This window comes from Macrobrachium rosenbergii, chromosome 58, assembly GCF_040412425.1.
Source record: "Macrobrachium rosenbergii isolate ZJJX-2024 chromosome 58, ASM4041242v1, whole genome shotgun sequence".
NCBI lineage: Eukaryota > Metazoa > Arthropoda > Malacostraca > Decapoda > Palaemonidae > Macrobrachium > Macrobrachium rosenbergii.
Genome location: NC_089798.1, coordinates 20,898,557 through 20,921,056, shown reverse-complemented (window position 1 = coordinate 20,921,056; position 22,500 = coordinate 20,898,557). Strand labels below are relative to the sequence as shown.

Here is a 22,500-nt window from a genome sequence, read left to right as displayed (position 1 = left end):
CGGACGCTGAAGAGGATATGTCCAATAAAGAGTTTTATCGTAACTATGTTGTTACAACAAAATCAAACACTTATGGAGTTATTAAAGGAAATGTAAGGTTTGTTTTTGGAGATAGTCTACCGAGAGCAGCGGGACTAGAGTGACGCCACACAGGCAATGGCTGCCTCCTAGTAAAAAAGTAAACAAACGCTTTCGCGAGTTCAAAGTAGCACGGTAAACGTTAAAGATGCCATAATTTACTCAGGTCGGTATCAAACATTAGTTTTAGTCAGGGTGAGGAGATAACCTACCATAATTTTAGTTAAAACGACGAGAATAGGTTTTATCTCGCCGAGACTGATTTATATCTACCGGCCTAACGTAGGCGAGCCAAATTCTAGTACTCGTAGGCTAAGCGGGAGTTGAGACTTCCCAAGTAGGTAGCCTATTTCACAATATATTGACTGGGGGGCCTTTCTGTCAAGCATGCTTCGTCTCCCAGTCGTGCTCACCGCTCGCTGGATCGCCATCGTGACGCTCTGCTGCAGCGTGACGCTCCGCAAGCAGCTATTCTGGACGCTTCTGTAGCTGCTCGTCAGGACGCTCCTCTCGCTGCCGTGCAGGACGCTCGGCTGGACCGCCATCGTGACGCTCCGCAAGCAGCTATCCTGGACGCTTCTGTAGCTGCTCGTCAGGACGCTCCTCTCGCTGCCCGTGCAGGACGCCGGATGGACCGCCATCGTGACGCTCCGCAAGCAGCTATCCTGGACTTCTAGCTGCTCGTCCAGCTGCTCGTCAGGACGCTTCTCTCGCTGCCGTGCAGGGACCTTCGGCTGGTCCGCCATCGTGACGCTCCGCAAGCAGCTATCCTGGACGCTTCTGTAGCTGCTCGTCAGCGCTCCTCAGGGCCGCCAGGATGGATTCTCGGAGGACGCCTCTTTGGTTGCTTTCGAAGTGAAATTTCAGAGCAATCAAAGACTCGCGGGAAGCGTAGATCCCATCTGCGTGTTGGACCGCAAGGCCTTCATTTCTCCCATTGAAGAGGGAGAAGTCTCTTGTGAGTCGGAGCCTGCAGTCCTTGAGCAGCCTCCCCTTCCTCGTCTCACGGACTACCAGGTGTTAGCCGGCTTTTCTTAAGGACTTGTTTGGCGACAAGTTTCAAACCCTCGGCCCCTCTCTCTCCTTCGCAGTTTGCTTCGTCCTAGACGAGGAGAGCGCCGGGGTTTGTCAAGATGACTTCGTCTCTGGCGACAAAGAAGGCCTTCAAGAAGGTTAACACCTGGATGGAGGAAGGAAGACCCAAGGCAAGACTTCTTTTGCCCTGCCTCCGTCCAAGCTGAGCAGCAAGGCAGGTATGTGGTAAGAGACGGGGAGGACATTGGCTCAAGAGTTCCTTCGTTGTCCCAGGGAGACTTCGCTAGCTTGGTCGACGCGCCTAGAAGGTCCCTCCTGTCGGCTGCCAAAGTGTCCTGGACTATGTCGGAGACGGATCACCATTTGAAAGGACTGTTTCGAACCATGGAGGTCTTCAATTTCCTGGACTGGTGTTTGGGGGCTCTAGACGTCAGGATTAGGAGTCCCGACTCGATCTGCCTGGGGGAGCTGTCCAGCGTGTTGAACTGCATGGACAAAGCAGTCAGGGGATGGCTCAGAGGAACTGGCTTCCCTCTTTTGTACGGGCCTCTTGAAGAAGAGGGCCTTGTACTGTAACTTTACAGCCTATGGCCCTACCAGCCAACGGCCATACCACGTTGAAAGCACCGCTTCTTGTGCGATCAGCGAAGTTAAGCAACGTTGGGTCTGGTCAGTACTTGGATGGGTGACCGCCTGGGAACACCAGATGCCTTTGGCGTCATACTTTTGCAAAGTCAGTTTCTCCGTCGCAGAGGTCTTTGCTGTTCTCCCGTTTTGAGCCATCTCTTCCCCCAGTCCTTGTTCAAGGATCTCTCCTCCAGCTTGAAGGAGGCCACGTCAAGACCTCTTGGCCCACTGGTGATAGAAATTCATTTCTCAAGACGCCCGGCAGTCCCTTTGATGTCGTTGTCGGGTCAGACCTCCAGGAAGTAGAAGCCCTTTTTGAAGGGAGGAGCTTCTTCCTCAAAGAGATCTTCTCCCCAGGAAGCAGAAGGTGGAGAGGTCTTTTCAGAGGCAGAGTCTTTTCCCGCCTAAATCTTGGGGCAGGAAGTGATTTGCAGCGCCTCCAGACACCTGTAGGAGCCAGGCTTCTTTCGTTTGCGAGAGCCTGGAGAGCAAGAGGGGCAGACACCTGGTCCCTTGAAGTTATCGAGAGAGGATACAAGATCCCCTTTCTCGACTCACCACTTCTGTGCACGTCGCCCAGGGATCTGTCGTCCTCATTCCATCAAGAGAAGCAACAGATCCTTTTCGAGCTATTAGAGCAAATGCTCAAGAAAGAGCTGTGGAGCAAGTCCTGGAGCTGGACTCCCCAGGATTCTACAACCGACTGTTCCTAGTTCCGAAGCAGTCGGGAGGATTGAGACCAGTCCTTGATGTCAGTAGACTGAACCGCTTCATGGTGAAGGAGAAGTTCACGATGGAGACGTCCCAGTCTGTTTTAGGAGCATTAAGACCAGGAGATTCGATGGTCGCTCTGGACTTACAGGACGCTTACTTTCACGTTCCCATACATCCCCAGTCGAGGAAGTATTTGAGGTTTGTACTAGGGGGACGAGTGTTTCAATGCAGAGCTCTTTGCTTTGGGCTAAGCACAGCTCCCATGATCTTCACGATTATCATGAGAAATGTGGCGAGATGGCTTCACTTGGCGGGTATTCGTATCTCGCTTTACCTGGCGATTGGCTCATCCGAGCCTCTTCACAGTCAAGGTGTCTGGAGGACCTGAATGCGAATTTAGAGTTGACAAAGTCCCTAGGACTTCTAGTGAACGAAGAAAAGTCCCATCTGATCCCGATGCAGTCCATCGTCTATCTGGGGATTCAGATGGATTCAGTGGCTTTTCAAGCTTTTCCATCCCAGGAACGTCAGTAGCAATGCTTAGAAAAAGTCTCATCCTTCCCAGGAAGGAAATATGCTCAGTGAGGAATGGATGAGTTTGCTGGGGACCATTTCCTCTCTGGAGAAGTTTGTTTCCCTGGGAAGACTTCATCTCAGGCCGCTCCAGTTTTTCCTGGCTGAAAACTGAATGGACAAGGAGAATCTAGAGGAGACCCTGAAGATCTCTCCGTTTTCAAGATTCACCTGAGGTAGTGGCTCGACCCCCTCGAGGTTGGCAGAAGGGGTTTCTCTATGCCTTCAGAGCCCCGACCTGGTGTTGTTTTCCCACGCTCCCAGGGAGGGATGGGGAGCAACACTAGGAGGGGAGAAAGTGTCAGGCACCTGAGAGGGGAACAGGTGTCCTGGCACATCAATCTCAAGGAATTAGGGCGATCCTGCTGGCCCTTCAATCCTTCGAGAGCCAAGTGTCAGGCCGAGTCGCACAAGTAAATTCAGACAACTCCACAGCCCTGGCATACCTCAAGAAACAGGAAGGAACTCGTTCCCGGTCCCTGTTCGCCCTGGCGAAGGAGATCCTGCTTTGGGCCCATGCGCGGGGATCACGATCCTTTGCGAGGTTCGTTGCAGGAGTGGAGAATATCCGTGGACCTTCTCAGTCGACAGCGTCAGCTTCTACCGACCGAGTGGACCCTTCACGAGGAAGTATGTCAGGAGCTGTGGAGGTTATGGGGACGTCCCTTGGTAGATCTGCTCAGGCAGCCCCATTTCGAAAGGTACCTCAAAACTTCCCGCTCTGAGTCTAACTGCATTCAGACTATCAGCCGACAACAAGGATCTTCACGATCTCTTGAGATCCTTTGAGACTGTCAAGGTACCTCATTCCAGGACGCCTCCCTGGAACCTGGATGTCGTCCTAAATTTTTTATGTCAAATACCTTGAGCCTCTTTCTTGGCGTCTCAAGAATGTGACAAGGAAGGTTTTTTCCTAACTGCTCTGGCTATGGCGAGAGAGTTAGTGATCTTCAGGCTATCAATAATCATGTAGGTTTTAGAGGCCATAATGCAGTATGTTCTCTAAGCCCTATGTTCTTGCTAAACGAGAACCTGTCTACCCCCTTGGCCCAGGACCTTCGAGATTAAGGGTATGACGGAAATTCTCGGACAAGAACCAGAAAGAGTCATGTGTCCTGTCAGGGCTCTCAAATTTTATTTGCAGAAGACTCAGGAAAGTCGAGGTCCTTCGGACAGTCTGTGGTGCTCTGTCAAGAGGCCGGATTTGCCTCTTTCTAAGAATGCACTGGCGTTCTTTTTAGAAGCACCATTTTAGACGCACTTTTCCGACGTTCAAGACAGTGACTTGAGTCTTTTGAAGTTAAGGCTCACGAAGTTAGAGCCATTGCAACCTCGGTGGCTTTCCAGAAGAACATGTCCCTTAGCGATCTTCTGGTACCACCTTCATGGCAATTTGGTGTTCGCTTCACATTACTTGCGGGACGTGAAGACGACATACGAAGACTGCTATTCGCTAGGACCATACGTTTCCGCACTCCAGATCGGCCCCATAACACTTCGAGGCCTGGACCTCTGTCGGACTCCCAGGACCAGGGGAGAGGGCAATCGAAAGCCACAGGAGGGTTACGGGGGCTTCCCACCGATCTGGCGTCCCTTCGCAGGACCTGTTGTCGCTTCTGCAGACACAGTGTTAAGGGCAGGGAGCGATACTCATCCTATCCTTTAGAGGTTAGGAAGTATATTTTAATCTTGATTTTGTTTTTTACGTCAGATCGGTCCCATAACGCTTCTAGGCCTGGACCTCTGTCGGACTCCCAGGACCAGGGAGAGGGCATGTCGAAAAAGCCGCAAGAGGGTTACAGGGGCTTCCCCCGATCTGGCGCGTCCCTTGGCAGGACCTGTTGACGCTCTAGGTCAGGTGGTTGGTCGTTGCTCCTTTTGCCCTCACAGTATGGCCTTATGATCTAGTCCCATTGTGGTCACGCCCCATGGACAGATCATCTAGAACTCACCAGCTATATAGGTCACTACCTTGCTGGAGACTCTAGTAAAGCAGAAGCAGGCTTGGGTGACAGTAATCACGAAGTCAGCTATGCTAACATAGGCCTGGACCTCTGTCGGACTCCCAGGACCAGGAGAGGGCATTTAAAGCTGTAAGTTGGTTACGGGGCTTCCCACCGATCTGGCGTCCCTTTGGCAGGTCCTGTTGATGCTCTCGGTCAGGTGGTTGGTCGTTGCTCCTTTTGCTCTCACAGTATGGTCTTATGATCTAGTCCCATTGTGGTCATGCCCCGTGGACAGATCATCTAGAACTCACCAGCTATATAGGTCACTACCTTGCTGGAGACTGTAGTAAAGCAGAAGCAGGCTTGGGTGACTGTAATCACGAAGTCAGCTATGCTAACAAGTAAGGAACCAAGGCGTCAATCGCCTACATATTTTGTTTCCTAAATCCTATTCTGTCTCTTCCCACCTCCAATGGTGGGATTCAGCTATATATATATCTGACAGGTAAGTCGCATGAACAAAATGATATTTTAATGATAAAATAAAGTTTGTTCATACTTACCTGGCAGATATATATAATCATAGTGCCCACCCTCCTCCCTCAGGAGACAGTGGCACTAGAAAATCTGAATAGAAAATGGGAATGGTTCCTGATACCGCCTCCCAGCGGCGGGAATGGGTATAACCACCTGGCCCCACTGCATGCAGCCGCGAGTTTTGAAATTCTGTCGGACTTTGGAGAATACAGCTATATATATATCTGCCAGGTAAGTATGAACAAACTTTATTTTATCATTAAAATATCATTTTCATTTGCATATTGTTTATTGTATTTGCATTATACTTATAAGTTTTTTCAAGTTTTTATGCTGTTTTAATTACTGTATATTATTTTAAGTATTAGTAAGTAGGTGAAATCTTTAATGGCGGAGATCCATTCCAGTCCTGCCCCATAAAAATTGATTTCCGAATCTAGTCGGTGTTTTATTTTATTCAGCAATTTTATGAATTTACAGTATTAGCCTGCAAGCCTGAGATGATGTTTGCCGCCATAACTTGATGTTGCATCAAGCTACAGCGCTGTGAGCGTTGTTAACATGTTGCCTATTTGGTCAAGGCCTTGGGTGTCACGATGAACTTGATGCAACATCAAATTCTGGCACTGGAAAATTTTGCATTTAAGACCAAATTTTATTCCATGTCCATAAGTCAGATTGACACAATGTTTATGTTTTTACTACAGATCCACAAGTTAGTTTTTTACTGTAGCCTACAATGTTTTTCTTAGTTTTTTAACCAGACAACTGTTTTTCTTAACAGTTTTTCTAGGGCTGGCCTGAAGGATCTTATGATTTATTTTACTGTAGGCTAAGAATGTTTTTCTTACCTAGCAACAGGACCTGCAGCTTATTGTGAACCAAATTATAATATAAATGAATTTCTATCACCAGAAATAAATTCCTCCTATTCTTCATTGGCCGGTGCATGTATACATTACTGGTAAGTGTCTTGCAGCATCAGTGTACTATACTATATACTGACCTTGTTGAATTGACCTTCACTGTATAAGAATGAATTAGGGCTTTAAAAATTATGATTAAAAGTTAGCACATCACTGTATAACCTATTTGAGGAAATAGAATTGAGTGCAAAAAATCTTGCTTTGAATGGATCCATTATATGTGAACTAGAACTAAATATGTAAAAGTGGCCCTTGGAGCATCATCTGCTGCAAAATTACATCTTGAGATTGATGATATCAAGCCACAAACTCATGGCAAGTTGAACTTAGTAAATACCATTCTTGGCAAATGCACGTAATTGCAACATTAAAAGTGCTTTTCATGATGTCTGAGAACTTAATATACTACACCCTCTCCCCTGTTTACCACTGCCCATACATGAATTTCATGCAAAAATACTTTATAAGTAGATATAAGTAGAAAATGTTAAGAAAAAAAGGATTTTGACAAAGGAAAAATCTATTTCTGGAGAGGGGCCCGTGTCACCCGGTGAAATAGTCCATTCAGCACTTATTTCTAGGTAATTCCGTTGCTAGATACCAGAGAAAGCTAAATGAAATGCTGGAGTTACTACCCCCAGAGCGAGCTCCACTAGATGGAGTCGTGTATGGAAAAGGGTGAACTACAAAAACACGGAACCTTATCCTATAGAGATTCCCAATGTCAAAAGTCCCAACGAGAGAGGTGCCGATACAAGCCCATGCACTACTCGTGGACTGTATACAAGGCAACACTAGCCGCATTCCATGTTAGCACCCACCTCACTAGAATGAAGTTTATCAAGGGAGGGAGAGAATGAAAAACAGGGGTGGGTCACCGGGTGACACGGGCCCCTCTCCAGAAATAGATTTTTCCTTTGTCAAAATCCTTTTTCTGGATCGGGGTCCCATGTCACCCGGTGAAATAGTAACAGAGAAATAAACATCATTCTTATGCTATTAAAGACTTAAATAGAAACGTTGAAAACTAGGAGAATTCTACCCTAAACATAAGTAAGGTCCTCTAAGTTCATGTAATGAAAATAATGTAAGTGGTCACTGTCTAAGATCATGAGCTTAGAATAGCACCTGAATAGGCTTGTATTAAGAAAATACTTCCTGCCTAATAGCAGACCCAATGACAGTGCCCTTTTTTTTTTTTTTTTTAAAGGAGAGGACCTGACAAAATTGGGAGGTCCTGTCTAAAAAAAGCCTGCAAGGAGAAAACTGGACACAGAAACAGACCTTGTAAAAGGGGAGTACTTTCCAAGGTGACCACCGAAAATGAGGACCTTCAATTGTAGATAGAAAGTTAGGGTGAGGAATTCACAACACTACCCCTGAAAAGGGGAAACCAAACTGATTTGTTCCGCCAGACAAACCAAACTGATTTGTTCCGCCAGACAAACCAAACTGATTGGTTCCGCCAGACAGGGCAGACAGTACAGGAAAACTAACACTGGAAGCTAAACTGATTAAAAATTTTTGGGACTTCCTTAACAAGGAAAGATAAGAACAAGATGATTGTTGGTTACCGAAGCTAACTCCGATACATTACTCAAAGACCAGGAAACCGAATGTGGACGGAGTACTGTTCTTAGACGAACGCAGACCTTAGGGATGAAAGTTAAGGGCCTGTGAGTCTGGTTCCAACAAAACACTTTCCTCGAGGCCAATGCGGCGCATCAGTACTGTAACCGAAAACTATGTGAAGAGTGCTAGTTACTTAACTGCAGAACCATACTGCAGTAGAGTAGGATCCCCTTAACTGATTTCAGGAAAACAGTAATAACAGGACCAATATCAGTTTCCTCCTAAACTGTAAGATTCACAAAGACCACAAAGCCAGGACATCAGAGTTTGAGGGGGCTGGCGAGGCTGAGTTTATACCAGACGGGACAGCTTGATAGTTTGTGGCTGAATTGGGTTGCAAACAGACCTACTTCCAGGCCCAGGAAAAGGTCACAAGACTACCTGAATGACGCTCCGCCTAAGGACTATTCCGACACCAGGGGAGGCCCTGGATAGGGAAAAAGCAGTGACCTTTTGGACCCCTACGAGAAGGGTGGTAGACAGAGGCACCTGCGTCTGTTGGTTATGGAGAAGAATGAACCATAACCTGAACGAAGCAATTCGAGTCCAAAACCAATTGTTTACGCAGCGCACTATTGCTGTTTTGTTCAGAACCAGCCTAAAAGGAAACCTCTTTGGGGAAGAAGTTTCCAAGGACAGGAAGACTGTCACCGCCTCCAAAGCGTTGATATGGAACTGCCGAACGGACCGACTAAGTACCATGTACTTCATTGGGCCAAAAAATATCCACCTCACCCGCCCAGAGAGGTGACGGTGTGGAATACTGAGGCCGGAGGGGAAAGCTGGAGAGGAACTGACCGGTAAGCACTTGACAGTTGTGCAAGGCCGGAGGCCACTATTCAAGCAGGAGGAATCAGGAGACACGCCCCTGACTCCACCATACCCGGTCATAAACTCCAGCTTTGACTTCAGAAGGAGAACCGTCACTGAAGCAAACTGGAGAAAACCCAGGACCTTTTCTTGGGCACGGGGAGAGGTATGCTTGAGATGATGAAATGATAGGATGCCCTTGCTATCTCTTTCCACTTCCACTGGATTCATAACTACGGAAGGCTACCCTCCTGAATCAGGTGGGATTCCTTCCTGGTTACTTAGAAGCCCAAAGACTCTAGAAACCGATTATAATGACCGGCGCCCTCAGGCAATTCCTGACGCTGGGTGCCCAAATGAGCCAGGCAACTAGATATGCAGCTAGCATAGCCTCCTAATACCGGAGGTGTTGAACTACGGTATTGTTCAAACTGGCAAAGACTCTGGAGCCGCATTGAGGAGGGCATGAACCTGAAGGGGTACGCCTGCTCCCCGAGTCTGAATCCCAAGAAGGGATAGGACCTTTCTGCAACCAAGATGTGAAAGGAAGCGTCGGAAAGGTCTATAGAGGTGGTTACGGCTCCACGGAGCAGTAGGATCCGAACCCACAAGACTGTAAGCAACCGAGACTTGCCGCATGAATAAAGAAAACAAACGGGACACGCCCGGAAAAATTTTCCAGTGGAAGGGAACTTCCTTGGCAGACTGAAAAAGCCTGACAGGCCATTCACAAAGACCCCCAGAACTCTGGCCGGAGTCTGATTGAACCTGATTGGGGGGGGGAACAACAGTCCAGCTCCACCCCGGGCCCTGATAACTATACTCTGGGCCCAGGAACTGAAGTTCCAGTGGCCCCGAAAATGGTACAGCCTCCCACCCATATGAGAAATACTACAGGGAGGAGGCTTGATTGCCTCCCGTGAAGCGAATGCCTTCCCAATTTCTCGGAGAGGAGTAGGATGCATCCCTGCTCCTATGATAACCCCGAGGGTCAGAGCCTCTGGCCAAATGTCTAGTGAAAATTCTTTCCTTAGGTTTTCGTATGAAGCAAAGAAAACTCCGGCGGAGGCACGTGGGGAGGCAGAGACACACGGGGCGTTACAAGGGGCTGATGTGTTGGCTGAACCCGCACACATCGAGGTGGAGGCTGGGAGTGAGAGCTGACGGCTGTCTAGGGGCAGAGACCTGAAGAGCCTGCACCACCGCCTGAGCAGGGGGGCTCTTGAACTACATGAACTTCTTGCCGGACTTGGGACAGGTCCCGGCAAGATCAGACCGTTTCTGCTCGTAGGGTAGACACCCATGAGAACGGAGGCTCTGGGTAACAATAGTAGCCCCAGACGGGCAGAACAACGCCCACCTGGGGAAAAGATTAATTCTCCAGGTGAAACTGTTCATAAGATTTTTCAGCTCAAGGCGGAACGGGCAAGCCTGACTTACACCCTGTTTCAGCTTCCGAAAATTGACTCCGAAGCTTAGGAGCTGTACGCTGAATAAATTAGAAGCGTAGTCCAGGGTTAGAAGATTCACTGTGAATGTATCTGTGATATCTGTCTCCCGGAAATGCCTCAGCGATACATTTTCAAAACAAGCCTGTTGATAAGAGGGGCTACATTCGGAGCACAAGGGTAGAAACAGGGCTCTCAAAGAGAGCACGGTAAGACCCCACAGCTGGCGTGAACTTGGAATTCTCCGCCTGCCACTCTGTTAGAGTCCTCAGGAGACGATGTGTCCAGCCCCCAGCTGAGGGCTCACTTATGGATCCTGCCAGACAGATGCCATGCTCGTTCTGACAGTCTGGTAAAACCCGGATAAGAGGATACCAGACCGGAAGGGAAGAAATGCCCTTCCACCAACCTCCGTGTGCCCACACCCCGACAGGAGGGTGCCTTCATGCTGGGAAGCATAAAGGGAAGGCACCAAGATTCCCCAGATTGGAGGGGAAAAGAGGTGGAGATGTCCGAATGATAGAATTCGGAACGGAGCAGGACTTAACAGGTGATCCATTGACAATGAGTCTTGAGATTAATCTCTTGGGATTTAAGCTCCTGGGAAAGGGAAGGCATGGACCATGAGGTAGATAGTTAGTTTAATAGGTTGACAATGACCCTCATAACGAGCTCCTTATGAGACCCGTAAAAGAGTTTCCAACAAAGGAAGGAGGGGGTAACCGCCTTGCTTTGCTTGGGCCATGTCCCTTTCAGAAGACGAGGCCAAACTCAGTAGATGGCACCGGATTAGAGATCCGAGACGTCCTTGAGGGGGCCCCGGAGAGCGGGTCTTCTAGGTTTAAAAAGGGTTGGTTTTTTTTTTTTTTTTTTTTTTTTTTTTTTTTTTTTTTTTTTTTACTGACTTCACCTTAGGGACGGTAGACCAGGAACCGTCGAAAAGGGATGAGAAGGTAACGAATCCCCTAAAGGAAAAGTTTGCCTCACCTAATTCCGAGCTAAGCGGAAAAGGTTTGTCTCAATTATTCCCGCACCTACTTATCGCTGGGGGACGATGTTCACAGGTCCGAGAACGAGACAGAAGGCCGCAACGTCTTCAGAAAACTCTCCGTAAACAATTAACTTGAAGCGAAGAGTTACGAGACTTGCGGCCGGCCTCCAGGAGGGGGAAAAAATAGGACCCCAGACACCGGAGGAACAACTATCAATAAGTTATATAAGACAGAGTTTGGCGAAGGAAAAACCGATAGGTGTATATGAAACCTACCAACGAGGATTTACGGAGAAATCTTGCCCGAAACGGAGTTCCGAGAGAGCGGAGGAAATCGATAGGCGTATATGAATCCTACCGATCCACCGAGAATCTCGGAGGAGAGAGCCCAAACACAAAAAGATTAACTATTAATAAGCCATAAAAGAGGCGGAGAAAACCGATCAGGTTTATATGAAACCTACCGCAATTGCCGGGTGCCAAACGACTAATAATAAGCCCCGCGGAGATAAAACCCTGAGACGGAGTTCGAAAGAGCGACTATTAATAAGCCAGCGGAGACGAAACCGACAGGTATATATAAAACCTACGGGTTCATCAAGAAGCCTGCTCGAGGAGAGCATAGCGTACTTCATAACCTTCCGTGCCAAACTATAAATCCAAAATAGACTGCGCACCGGAATGGGAGCTATAGACTCCGTGACCGCTGGTTTGTTGCAGGATAGCGGAGCATTCCTGCACTTGACAAAACCAGCCGAAAACGTATGAGAAAAGGGCATGCTGGAACGGATGCCGGAGCAGAGTACCGTTGCAGCCATAGCCTAGTCAGACCAGGAAAACCCCCGGAGAAAACCGGAGAGAAAACCGGGCTAACAGGACAAAACTCATAGACATAAAAACAGGGTCAACGGAACATTCAAGCGATCATGTTTGAACAAAATGTGGGAAGGTTATGAACTGTTCGGAAGTGGGCGACTCCGAGCCAAGAAAGGAAAAACCGGAGGAGGAGGATATCCTGAACTAAGTGATAGCGGTGGGGGGAATAAACGCCGACTGCTAAACACTAAAACCGCCGTAGCAGTAAGCAAGGAGAGCGCCCAACAAGATAACGAAACACCGAACAGGTAGTAGCAAAAAGGAGAGGGAACGCCGAAAGTAAATAAAGCAGAAGACAGTTAGGTGGAGAACGCTAACTGGCCTCGTATGAGATCCCAACAGTGAGGTGCGAACATGTAGGAAGCACCACGAAGGGAAATAGTCGACGTAAAAGGAAGGGGGAAGGATAGGCCAGGAGGTTGGTAACCCAAAGCAGCGACCAGGGTGGGACAGCACTCCCCGGGCGCCCAGAGATTCTCATAGATCCCCTCGCTATGTAAGCTGTGTTGCACGACAAGAGCGAGAGAAAAAGAGAGGAAGGGCAAAAACCTCTACGGCCAGGAGAGCAATGAAAGATAAAAGGAGTGTGAACAGGAGTGGGGAGAGCACTCCTGGTCACCTCCAGGTCCAGGTGGAGTGCCAACTCAGACACACCGAAGGACAATCAATCAATGCAGAGGGGAGGATTTAGGCTACAACATAAAATAAGGATAATTGCTCTCAAGCCTTGGAAAGTTAACAAACTTTGAAAACAAACCAAGGGGAGAGAGAGAGCAAAGGATAAAAGGGAGAGAAGGGGACTCTCGAAACCACAAATTAACATATATATAGTCGGTAAAAGAAGTGTGAACAGGAGTGGGGAGAGCACTCCCGGTCACCATTGGTAAGCAACCCAAAGAAGAATTGAACTAGGATAGGCTACGCAGGTAAACCCTCGCTATTCCAGCTTAACTTATTAGGAACATTAGCCTAAGTGAAAAGCCGAAACAGGGAGAGGGTGGACGAGGCAATATATCCAAGTCAAAACCAAACAAAGGGAAGCACCAGACATAAAACACACACGTACAGAACGAGATCACCGACATGAAACTCATACGTACAGATCGAGATCGTCCCTTCTTAACTTAATTTTTCCCCAAAGGAAAAGTGTTACAGCCAACCCCTAGGCTAACCTAACTGAGGCGATGTAAAGGAAGGAAGCCTAGAGAGGGGTAAAGGCTAACCAATAACTCAAAAAAATCATAATAAAACAAAAATTGTCTATAAGGTACATGTAGGAGGATAGGCAGGCCCAACACAACATGGACGTGAAGGGACATGACCGGCCTCCAGTTAAATGAAAGTATCCCAAAATTAACAAAATTCAAAAGCATCCAAGCACAAGGTCAAAAATTAAATGTAACAATGAAAATCATGTTCCCATACACTTAGAGAAGTGAGTCTAAAACAAGGCAAAATAAAGCCAAAATAAGAAGCGAATAGGCCCGAGGGGAACCACGTAGCCTAAACAGCAAGACAGCACTTGACCAGGAAGGGAACACAAAATTCACAAAATAAACAAAATTATAAAAACAAAGTAAAAACCATAACAGTACCAATGAAAATAAGATCCCCAAAGGCTAAGAGAAGTGAGTGACAAAAATAAAGCATAATGAGGCCATGATAATAGCGAATGGGCTCGAGGGGGAAGCTCGTAGCCTAAACGCTCAACAACATTTCTCGTAATGAAGCCACGATAAAAGCGAATGGGCCCGAGGGGGTAGCTCGTAGCCTAAACGCTAAACATCACTCCCGTAATGAAGCCATGATAAAGGCGAATGGGCCTGAGTGGGAAGCTCGTAGCCTAAACGCTAAACATCACTTCCGTAATAAAAATCACTCTCGTAATGAAGCCATGATAAAAAGCGAATGGGCCCGAGGGGGTATCTCGTAGCCTAAACGCTAAACAGCACTTCTCGTAGTAAATGGGTACAGAACAAACAAAAATTAATCAAACCCACTAAAGTTAGGGATCATTAATGGTAAAACACCCCAAATAAAAAGGGATACAAATAAAAAACACAAAACAAATATGCCGACCCAAGACCAAGAGAGGTCAAGAGACGACGTGAGAGGAGATCGAGACGGGCGTGATAAATTCCTTTAATTATTAAACTAAAGGAAAATAAGAAGCCTCAATCGCCTAAAAACAACAAAACACTGGTACTCAAGTAATTGAAGAAGAACCTTGAGGATGCCATAAAAAATCCAAAATAGAGCACAAAATAAGGATCACAACGAAATTACGTGTGAACGAAAAAAACGTGCTAAAATGGAATGCGGCTAGTGTTGCCTTGTATACAGTCCTTGAGTAGTGCATGGGCTTGTATCGGCACCTCTCGTTGGGACTTTTGACATTGGGAATCTCTATAGGATAAGGTTCCGTGTTTTTGTAGTTCACCCTTTTCCATACACGACTCCATCTAGTGGAGCTCGCTCTAGGGGTAGTAACTCCAGCATTTCATTTAGCTTTCTCTGGTATCTAGCAACGGAATTACCTAGAAATAAGTGCTGAATGGACTATTTCACCGGGTGACACGGGACCCCGATCCAGAAAAATAATTTTAGCCCAGTTTCTCTCCAAAATAGCAACTCTCATGCTCTCTCTTTTTGTCTGAAAAATATGTTTTATAAAAAAGTCAAGACAGAAGCAAACCATGTTAGACAACATAAAGATTAAGCACTTGATTGAAGTCTGTAAGTATGATTATATGTTTATTTTGATGTATGCCCATACATCAGTGTGTGCATACTGTTTTCTTTGGTTTGAAGTTACAGGTTAATATTGAGTAAACCTCTTATATGGAAGCATCTGGGTAAAGGTTTGTGAATACAAACAAGGTTTTTGTATAGAGCATGTGAACTCAAAAAGTAATCCTTGTCATTCAGTAAGAATTCCTGCAATAAGCATCCTAAGTCTGAATGATAGATTACTATTACTATACTGTACTCATAAGGTAGTGAATGATTTAAAAAGCTCTTTACTTCATTTTCGTCAACGCCAGACTGCCTTGATGTGGTGAGGGGGCTCTTGAACCCCTGGAGTTTGTTCTAAATAGGAAAAGGTATCATAGCTGGGACTGGGTTTATATCTGAAGCTAATACTGTAGTGGGAACTGTTGTAGGATCATCAGCTACCTGATAATGTTTGGAGGGGTGGTCTGGTTTTGGGGATAGAACTCTCGGCATTTTGTCCGGTTTGCCCCATAATATGATTAGGGTAAGGATAATTGTATTCTTGTAATACTCTCAGTCTCAATAAGTGGGTTTGGCGTACACCTGGGCCACCCTAATTTTGTTGTGCCATCCCCTATGGGGTAGGGTAGGGTAGGGGATGGAAATTTGGTAGTCAGCTCCGAATACAGTAGTGCCATTTGTAGAAGAATAAACTCCATGAAGGGCTGGTGATGTCTTTTAAGGTTTTCAGGTTTACTTAATTTTTTTTTTTTTATCTTGAACCTTATGGGTAGCAATAAAGTATCAAGTACCCTTGGGCCCCTTGATGATAGCCTTTTGGCACAGATGGTGACCTCTGCACTCTACTCTGACAACCTGTGTTTGGAAAAGGCTAGGAAACCACGTAGTGTAATTACACTGGAACCTATGCCTCGTATGTTAAGTATTTGGTCTTTGATCTGGAAGATTCTAATTGTCACATTTTTTATGTGTACAGAGACATTGTGAAGCGTTGTCGCCAAGAGCCTAAGATATTTATTTGAAGATTGAGGAAAACCAAGAGTAAAATCAGCCTAAGCAAAAGAAAGTGACAAATTAACAGCATTATCACATCATGGAGGAGTTAAAGTAGACTGCTTGGCACATGCTTTTCGGAATCACTCCAAGAGAATGATATTTGCACCCCAACTGATGACACAGTCAGAAAAGGAACTTGTAGAGGACTCAAAAGATGAAGGAGTGATTAGAATTGAAAGGATGAAGATGATCAATGGAGCCTTAGTTCCACTGCAAGATTTAATTATTACATACAGTTCAACCCACATGCCTAATGTAACAAAAGCATCATGGTTACATTTTAAGGTTAAGCAATATACCCCAAGACCAAGTAGATGCTTTTGTTGTAAAGAATATGTTCATATGTTAGGGTCTTGTAAGCAGAAGCTACAAGGCAAGCCTGCCACATGTGTTAAGTGTAGTGAACCAGAGTGTGTTGTATGTTATAAAGAAGCAAAATGTATACATTGTGTAGTTAATCATACATCCTCTTCACAAAATTGTGATGTGTGCAGTACATCATGGCAAAGGAGATACAGACCTTAAGGGTAATTGAATGAATCACATTTACAGAGGCTAAACAGAAAGTTTTAAACCAGTATGTTAGACCAGGAATATCTTTTTCGAATATTGCTGCTAACTGTAGAAGAAATGTAAATGCTACCAGAAGTGCTCTCTTTGGTAATGCAAAGGGAAGATCAGTGGCAACAAGTACTCATGCCTCTTTGGAGGCTACGCCAGTGATTTCTGGCTCTTCTGCCTCTTTGAAGGTTATGCCAGTAATTTTTGGCACCCCTACCTCTTCAGAGGCTGTGCCAGTGATTTTTGATGTTCCTGGCACTCTTTCCTCTTCGGAGGTTGTACCAGGTATGCCTGGCACTCCAGCCTATCTGGAGGCTGAACCAGTTATACCTAGTGTGCCAAATGCAAGCGGCATATAGGAGTTACTTCCTCTCCTCCTATACCCTTTAAAATAACTGAATCTCCGGTGAGATTCTTCTCCAACTGTGGGTGAGCACCACAAACTACCACACTATGGTTTCTTCCTGTATCACGTAATATCTTCACTGGTACCAGTACACTCAAAGAGGGAGTTGTCAGCATACCTTCATAGATGTATGGCTTAAAAGCCTCCTCACTGTTCAACCACTCACTACTGGAAGTTGCATTTCCACTGGTTGCTAAGCACTCTGCTTGTGTGGCTTCATTTTTTTCCACACTGTTCTTCGTAATTGGCTTTACCTGGTTATCCCTTATCACCTGTCCAACTGGCTTAACCTGCTGGTGTACCTTGAAGCAATCTTGACCATAATGTCCTACTCTTCCACACTTGTAGCAAACAACATTAGTTTTCTGTAGCAAACAACATTAGTTTTCTGCATCTGTCCTGAGAACAGACTAGAAGGGGTGGGTTTAACATTCCAGTGCTGTGGGGCATATCCTGGCTTTGTACGGGTATAGTTATTAGAGGGGTTTCTCACAGCACTGTTCTTAAAACTTGACTGAGACCTATAACCTGTAAATTGTTGGTTCTGGTACTTGACATTATAATTCTTTTTGCTGGATATTATATTATAATCCTCACTCAGAGTAGCAGCTTTATCAAGTTTCTTCACCTCTCTCTCTCTCAAATAAGATCTTATATGTTCAGGAATTCCTCTTAGATATTGCTGCAAGACCACTAATTCTTCAAGTTCGTCCATAGACTTGACTTTAGCTGCCTCCAGCCATCATTTAAAACATCTCCTTACTTTGTAGGCATAATCCAAGAAAGTTATCTTATCGTCCTTTCTCAAAGATCTGAAACTTTCATTGTAATATTCAGGGGTCATCTGGTAAACTTGTAGCACATTGTGTTTGAGTACCTTGTACTCTTTACATTGATCAGCTGATAAGGCTAAATAGGCATTTCTTGCTTTACCAATTAGAACACTCTGTAACCACTTTTTCAAAGTGATAAAAAAACTCATCTGGAGCTTCTTCTGTAAATTTTGGAATTAACTTCTGTACTCTTATTACATCAAACACAGGGTCTGCATTACCTTGGATATAGTTGTATGGGTTTACAGGTAGTATGGATCGAGCTCTGATTAACTCCAACTCCCTTTCATGTTTTGCTCTGTCTCTTTCTTCTTCTTCCTGCCTCCTTGTTCTTTCTCTATCTTCTTTTTCTTTATCAGCCTGCATCTGCAGCCTAAGTAACTTTTCTTCTGATTCTAGCAGCTTCAGTCTACCCCAATTTTCTTCTGTTTCTAAACGTCTAAGTTCTGCCTCTACATCACCGTTCTCATTTTCTTGCCTTAGCATATTTGTAAATTCTACCTCAGCTGCATTCAACAATTCATATGCCTCCCTTAACTCTCCATCTACTTTACCAGAGCTTATTAATGCTTGGATTGTGACACACTTGACTTGTGCCTCAATCATATCACTAGTAACATTACCCCCACATGTCACTGCTAAGAGAGTCCACTGTGCCTTAGTCTGGTGAAACTCAGATAACTTTCTGATGGTTGGAGGACCCAAAAATTCCTGAACTTCAAACAGAGCCATTTTCTCTAGTTTACTCAACAGAAGGGTTTACAATACACTTCAAAACAATTATATGGTTACCTTCCTACCAAAATATATTCCTAACACCACCAGTATAAACCATAAACCAGAGTGATGTTCTGTTTAGTTCTTCCCGGACGATGGGCACCAAATATTTTAATTCTCCCAGATCTGGCCATCATATATTTTATCATGGTTCGATCCTGGGTTTAATCCCATTCAATCTCATTCAATCCCGTTCTTTTATCCCGGGTCTGGGCACCAAATATTTTGTCACGAAGTGACCATGTACCTGGTTATTACACAATTAATAAGACCAGAAAGTTACCTCACTTCAGCCAGACACTTGAAACCTCATAACAAAAATATTAAGACTGAATACTCTAAAGGTACAGTGATCCCATAAAACTTGCTTATCACTTGGAAAAATCAATCTAACTTTATCAAGTTGTGGATGAGGTAACAACTAATAAGCTATAAACAGACTAGTGGAAAATGGGCATCACTTCATCAAACAATATAACGGTTTCTCTGGTTGTATTTCACTTTGATAAAGGAGAACTGGACAGATATATCACTTACCTTGTACACATTCATTAATTTCTCTAATCATTGGTGGTCAAAACGAAACACTGTTCTTTCAAAACTTTAAACAGACAAATTTATTTCTAAGTTCAAAAGTTATAGCAGAGTTCACAATCTCAAAAAGATTTACTATTACTTGACAACAGTGTAAGATTTAAGTATTTCTTAATCAAGATTAATTCACAAAACTTTAATTTACCAAAAAGCAGTTTGGTTAAGTAAAATTCAAACTATTAACTCCCACTCAAGTTTTAAACATATACCTGATTAATTAAACCAACACAAGTGTTCACTAAAATATTATTGATTGCAATCCACATAAGTATTCACTGAAATCTCAATAATAAGTATGCACTAACAAAATGCTAAGTAATCACCAGTACAAAACTTTGTAACATTCTGTGCAATGATAAAATTAGAGCAACATGATAACACAGACATATAACAGTGAAATATGCAAGAATGGAAATATACCAACAGTAATTTCACTAAGACAAAAATATGTTTAAAGATTATATCAGTCTTTCAAAAGATTACCTTCACTTTCAAAAAAGACTAAACTCACGCCTTTCTAAGACTTTCTCAAAGACAACACTGCCAAGTTACGATGATATGCACTTAGTTATAGTTAGCAGCAAGACACATTAGAGCTCACTATAAGAGATATTATCCACCTCTTATCAAAATAATAATTCTCTATCACAATAACAGTACAAAACATATCAAGTAAGAATCTTACCTTCTTCAACAGAAAATAGTAAAACACATTTTCACAATGCTTGCTTAATATAAATACCTTAGATCACTCTTACAAAATGTATACACTTCATGGGTGAATTTATCAAAACTTATATATATAGGAGAGCAGCCAGCCTAACACCCTTATGCATGAATGATAATTGAGAGAGAGAGAGAGAGAGGGAGGGAACCTTATGCCAGCAACCCCTGTGCCTAACTAACTGTTTTTCATTCAGTACTCCTCTTTTATCTTCAAGCCCTCCCAGAATACATGATACATAAAGTGTACATACATTATACATACAGGTATATATGTACAGTATACATGCAGGACTGGAGCTTCAAGCGCCTTATCTCTATGATGGACATCTTCCGCTCACTCAAAACACCTGGGCAAACAGAAAGAAGTATTTTGCGACCAAATCCTGAGTCGGCTGTCAGCGTGTCAACTTCATTCTCACACTCCCTCATTCTTTCTAATCAGATTATGGAAACATAATAGGTATAGCAAAGGTAATAACCATGGAACAGACACACATGATAAACATATAATAAAATATTCTGGCTGAGGCCTGTCATCTTGTCAAAGATACGCCAAGTGGTCCTTGCCTTTTATCCCTCACCCCAAACACCTGTGTCAATACAGGTTGTGGCTAAGTGATAAGAATCTTAACCTCTCTCTCTACTCGGCATTAACACTCAGTATTCATTTTAACCCTTAAACGCCTGTTGGACATAGCAAACGTCGACTAAAATTGTCTGTTGAATGCCAAGTGGACGTAGCAAACGTCGACTACAAAAAATTTCAACCTTCGGTCAACTTTGACTCAACTGAAATGGTCAAAAAACGCAATTGTAAGCTAAAACTCTTACATTCTAGTAATATTCAATCATGTACCTTCATTTTGCAACAAATTGGAAGTCTCTAGCACAATATTTCGATTTATGGTGAATTTTTGAAAAATACTATTTTCTTACACCCGCGCGGTAACTCGGCCGAAAATTTCAGAAATTCTTTCGTCATTTTGTCGTAATTTTTGCACTGTTCTATATTAGCCGTTACATAAAGTTTTATATATGAAAATGTGCGCAATTTCATGTACAATACAACAGAAAATAACTCATGGTTGTAGCTTTTATCAGTTTTGAAATATTTTCATATAAATCACGATAACTGCCAAAATTTCAACCTTCGGTCAACTTTGACTCGACCGAAATGGTAAAAAAACGCAATTGTAAGCTAAAACTCTTACATTCTAGTAATATTCAATCATTTACCTTCATTTTGCAACCAATTGGAAGTCTCTAGCACAATATTTCGATTTATGGTGAATTTTTGAAAAAAACTTTTTCCTTACGTCCGCGCCAGAAATTCTTTCGTCACGTTGTTGTAATGTTTGCACTGTTTTATATTAGTCGTTACATAAAGTTTTATATATGGAAATGTGCGCAGTTTCATGTAGAATACAACAGAAAATAACTCATGGTTGTAGCTTTTATCAGTTTTGAAATATTTTCATATAAATCACGATAACTGCCAAAATTTCAAGCTTCGGTCAACTTTAACTCGACCGAAATGGTCAAAAAACGCAATTATAAGCTAAAACTCTTACATTCTAGTAATATTCAATCATGTACCTTCATTTTGCAACAAACTGGAAGTCTCTAGCACAATATTTCGATTTATGGTGAATTTCTGAAAAAAAATTTTTTCCTTACGTCTGCTTGTGCAGTAACTCGGCCGAACATCTCAGAAATTCTTTCATCATGTTCTCGTAATGTTTGCATCGTTTTACATTAGTCGTTACATAAACTTTTATATATGAAAATGTGTGCAATTTCATGTAGAATACAACAGAAATTAGCTCATGGTTGTAGCTTTTATCAGTTTTGAAATATTTTCACATAAATCACGATAACTGCCAAAATTTCAACCTTCAGTCAACTTTAACTCGACCGAAATGGTAAAAACGCAATTGTAAGCTAAAACTCTTACATTCTAGTAATATTCAATCGTTTACCTTCATTTTGCAATAAATTGGAAGTCTCTAGCACAATATTTCGATTTATGGTGAATTTTTAAAAAACATTTTCCTTACGCTCATGCGCGGTAACTCTGCCGAACATCTCAGAAATTCTTTCGTCTCGTTGTCGTAATATTTGCACCGTTTTATATCAGTCGTTACATAAAGTTTTATATATGAAAATGTGCGCAATTTCATTTACAATACAACAAAAAATAACTCATGGTTGTAGCTTTTATCAGTTTTGAAATATTTTCATATAAATCACGATAAATAGAAAAAATTTGACTTTCGGTCAACTTTAACTCGACCGAAATGGTCGAAAACTGCAATTGTAAGCTAAAACACTTACAGTCTAGTAATATTCAATCAATTAGCTTCATTTTTCAACAAACGGGAAGTCTCTAGCACAATATTTCGATTTATGGTGAATTTTTGAAAAAAAAAAGTTTTTACATCCGCGCTTTACGAATTCATGCATCATTTTGTGATAATATTTTCTCTGTGTTGCTATGATCGTTTTAAAATTTGTTATATACCAAAATCATCGCAATTTAGTGTACAATACAACTAAAAAAAAATTAACTCATTAGCTTTAACCGTTTTGCTCACAGCGCGATTTGTATACAATTATAT

At 43.6% G+C, this 22,500-nt stretch overlaps 1 protein-coding gene and 1 non-coding gene across 8 annotated transcripts in view; both read left to right on the top strand.

Moving 5' to 3' along the window:
• Mettl14 (methyltransferase like 14) overlaps window positions 1-22,500 on the top strand; it is a 217,211-nt gene that overhangs the window by 128,111 nt on the left and 66,600 nt on the right. The window lies entirely within an intron of this gene.
• LOC136837335 (5S ribosomal RNA) lies at window positions 1,713-1,831 on the top strand. Its single transcript, XR_010852650.1, has one exon. It is a non-coding gene; the product is annotated as a 5S ribosomal RNA (ribosomal RNA).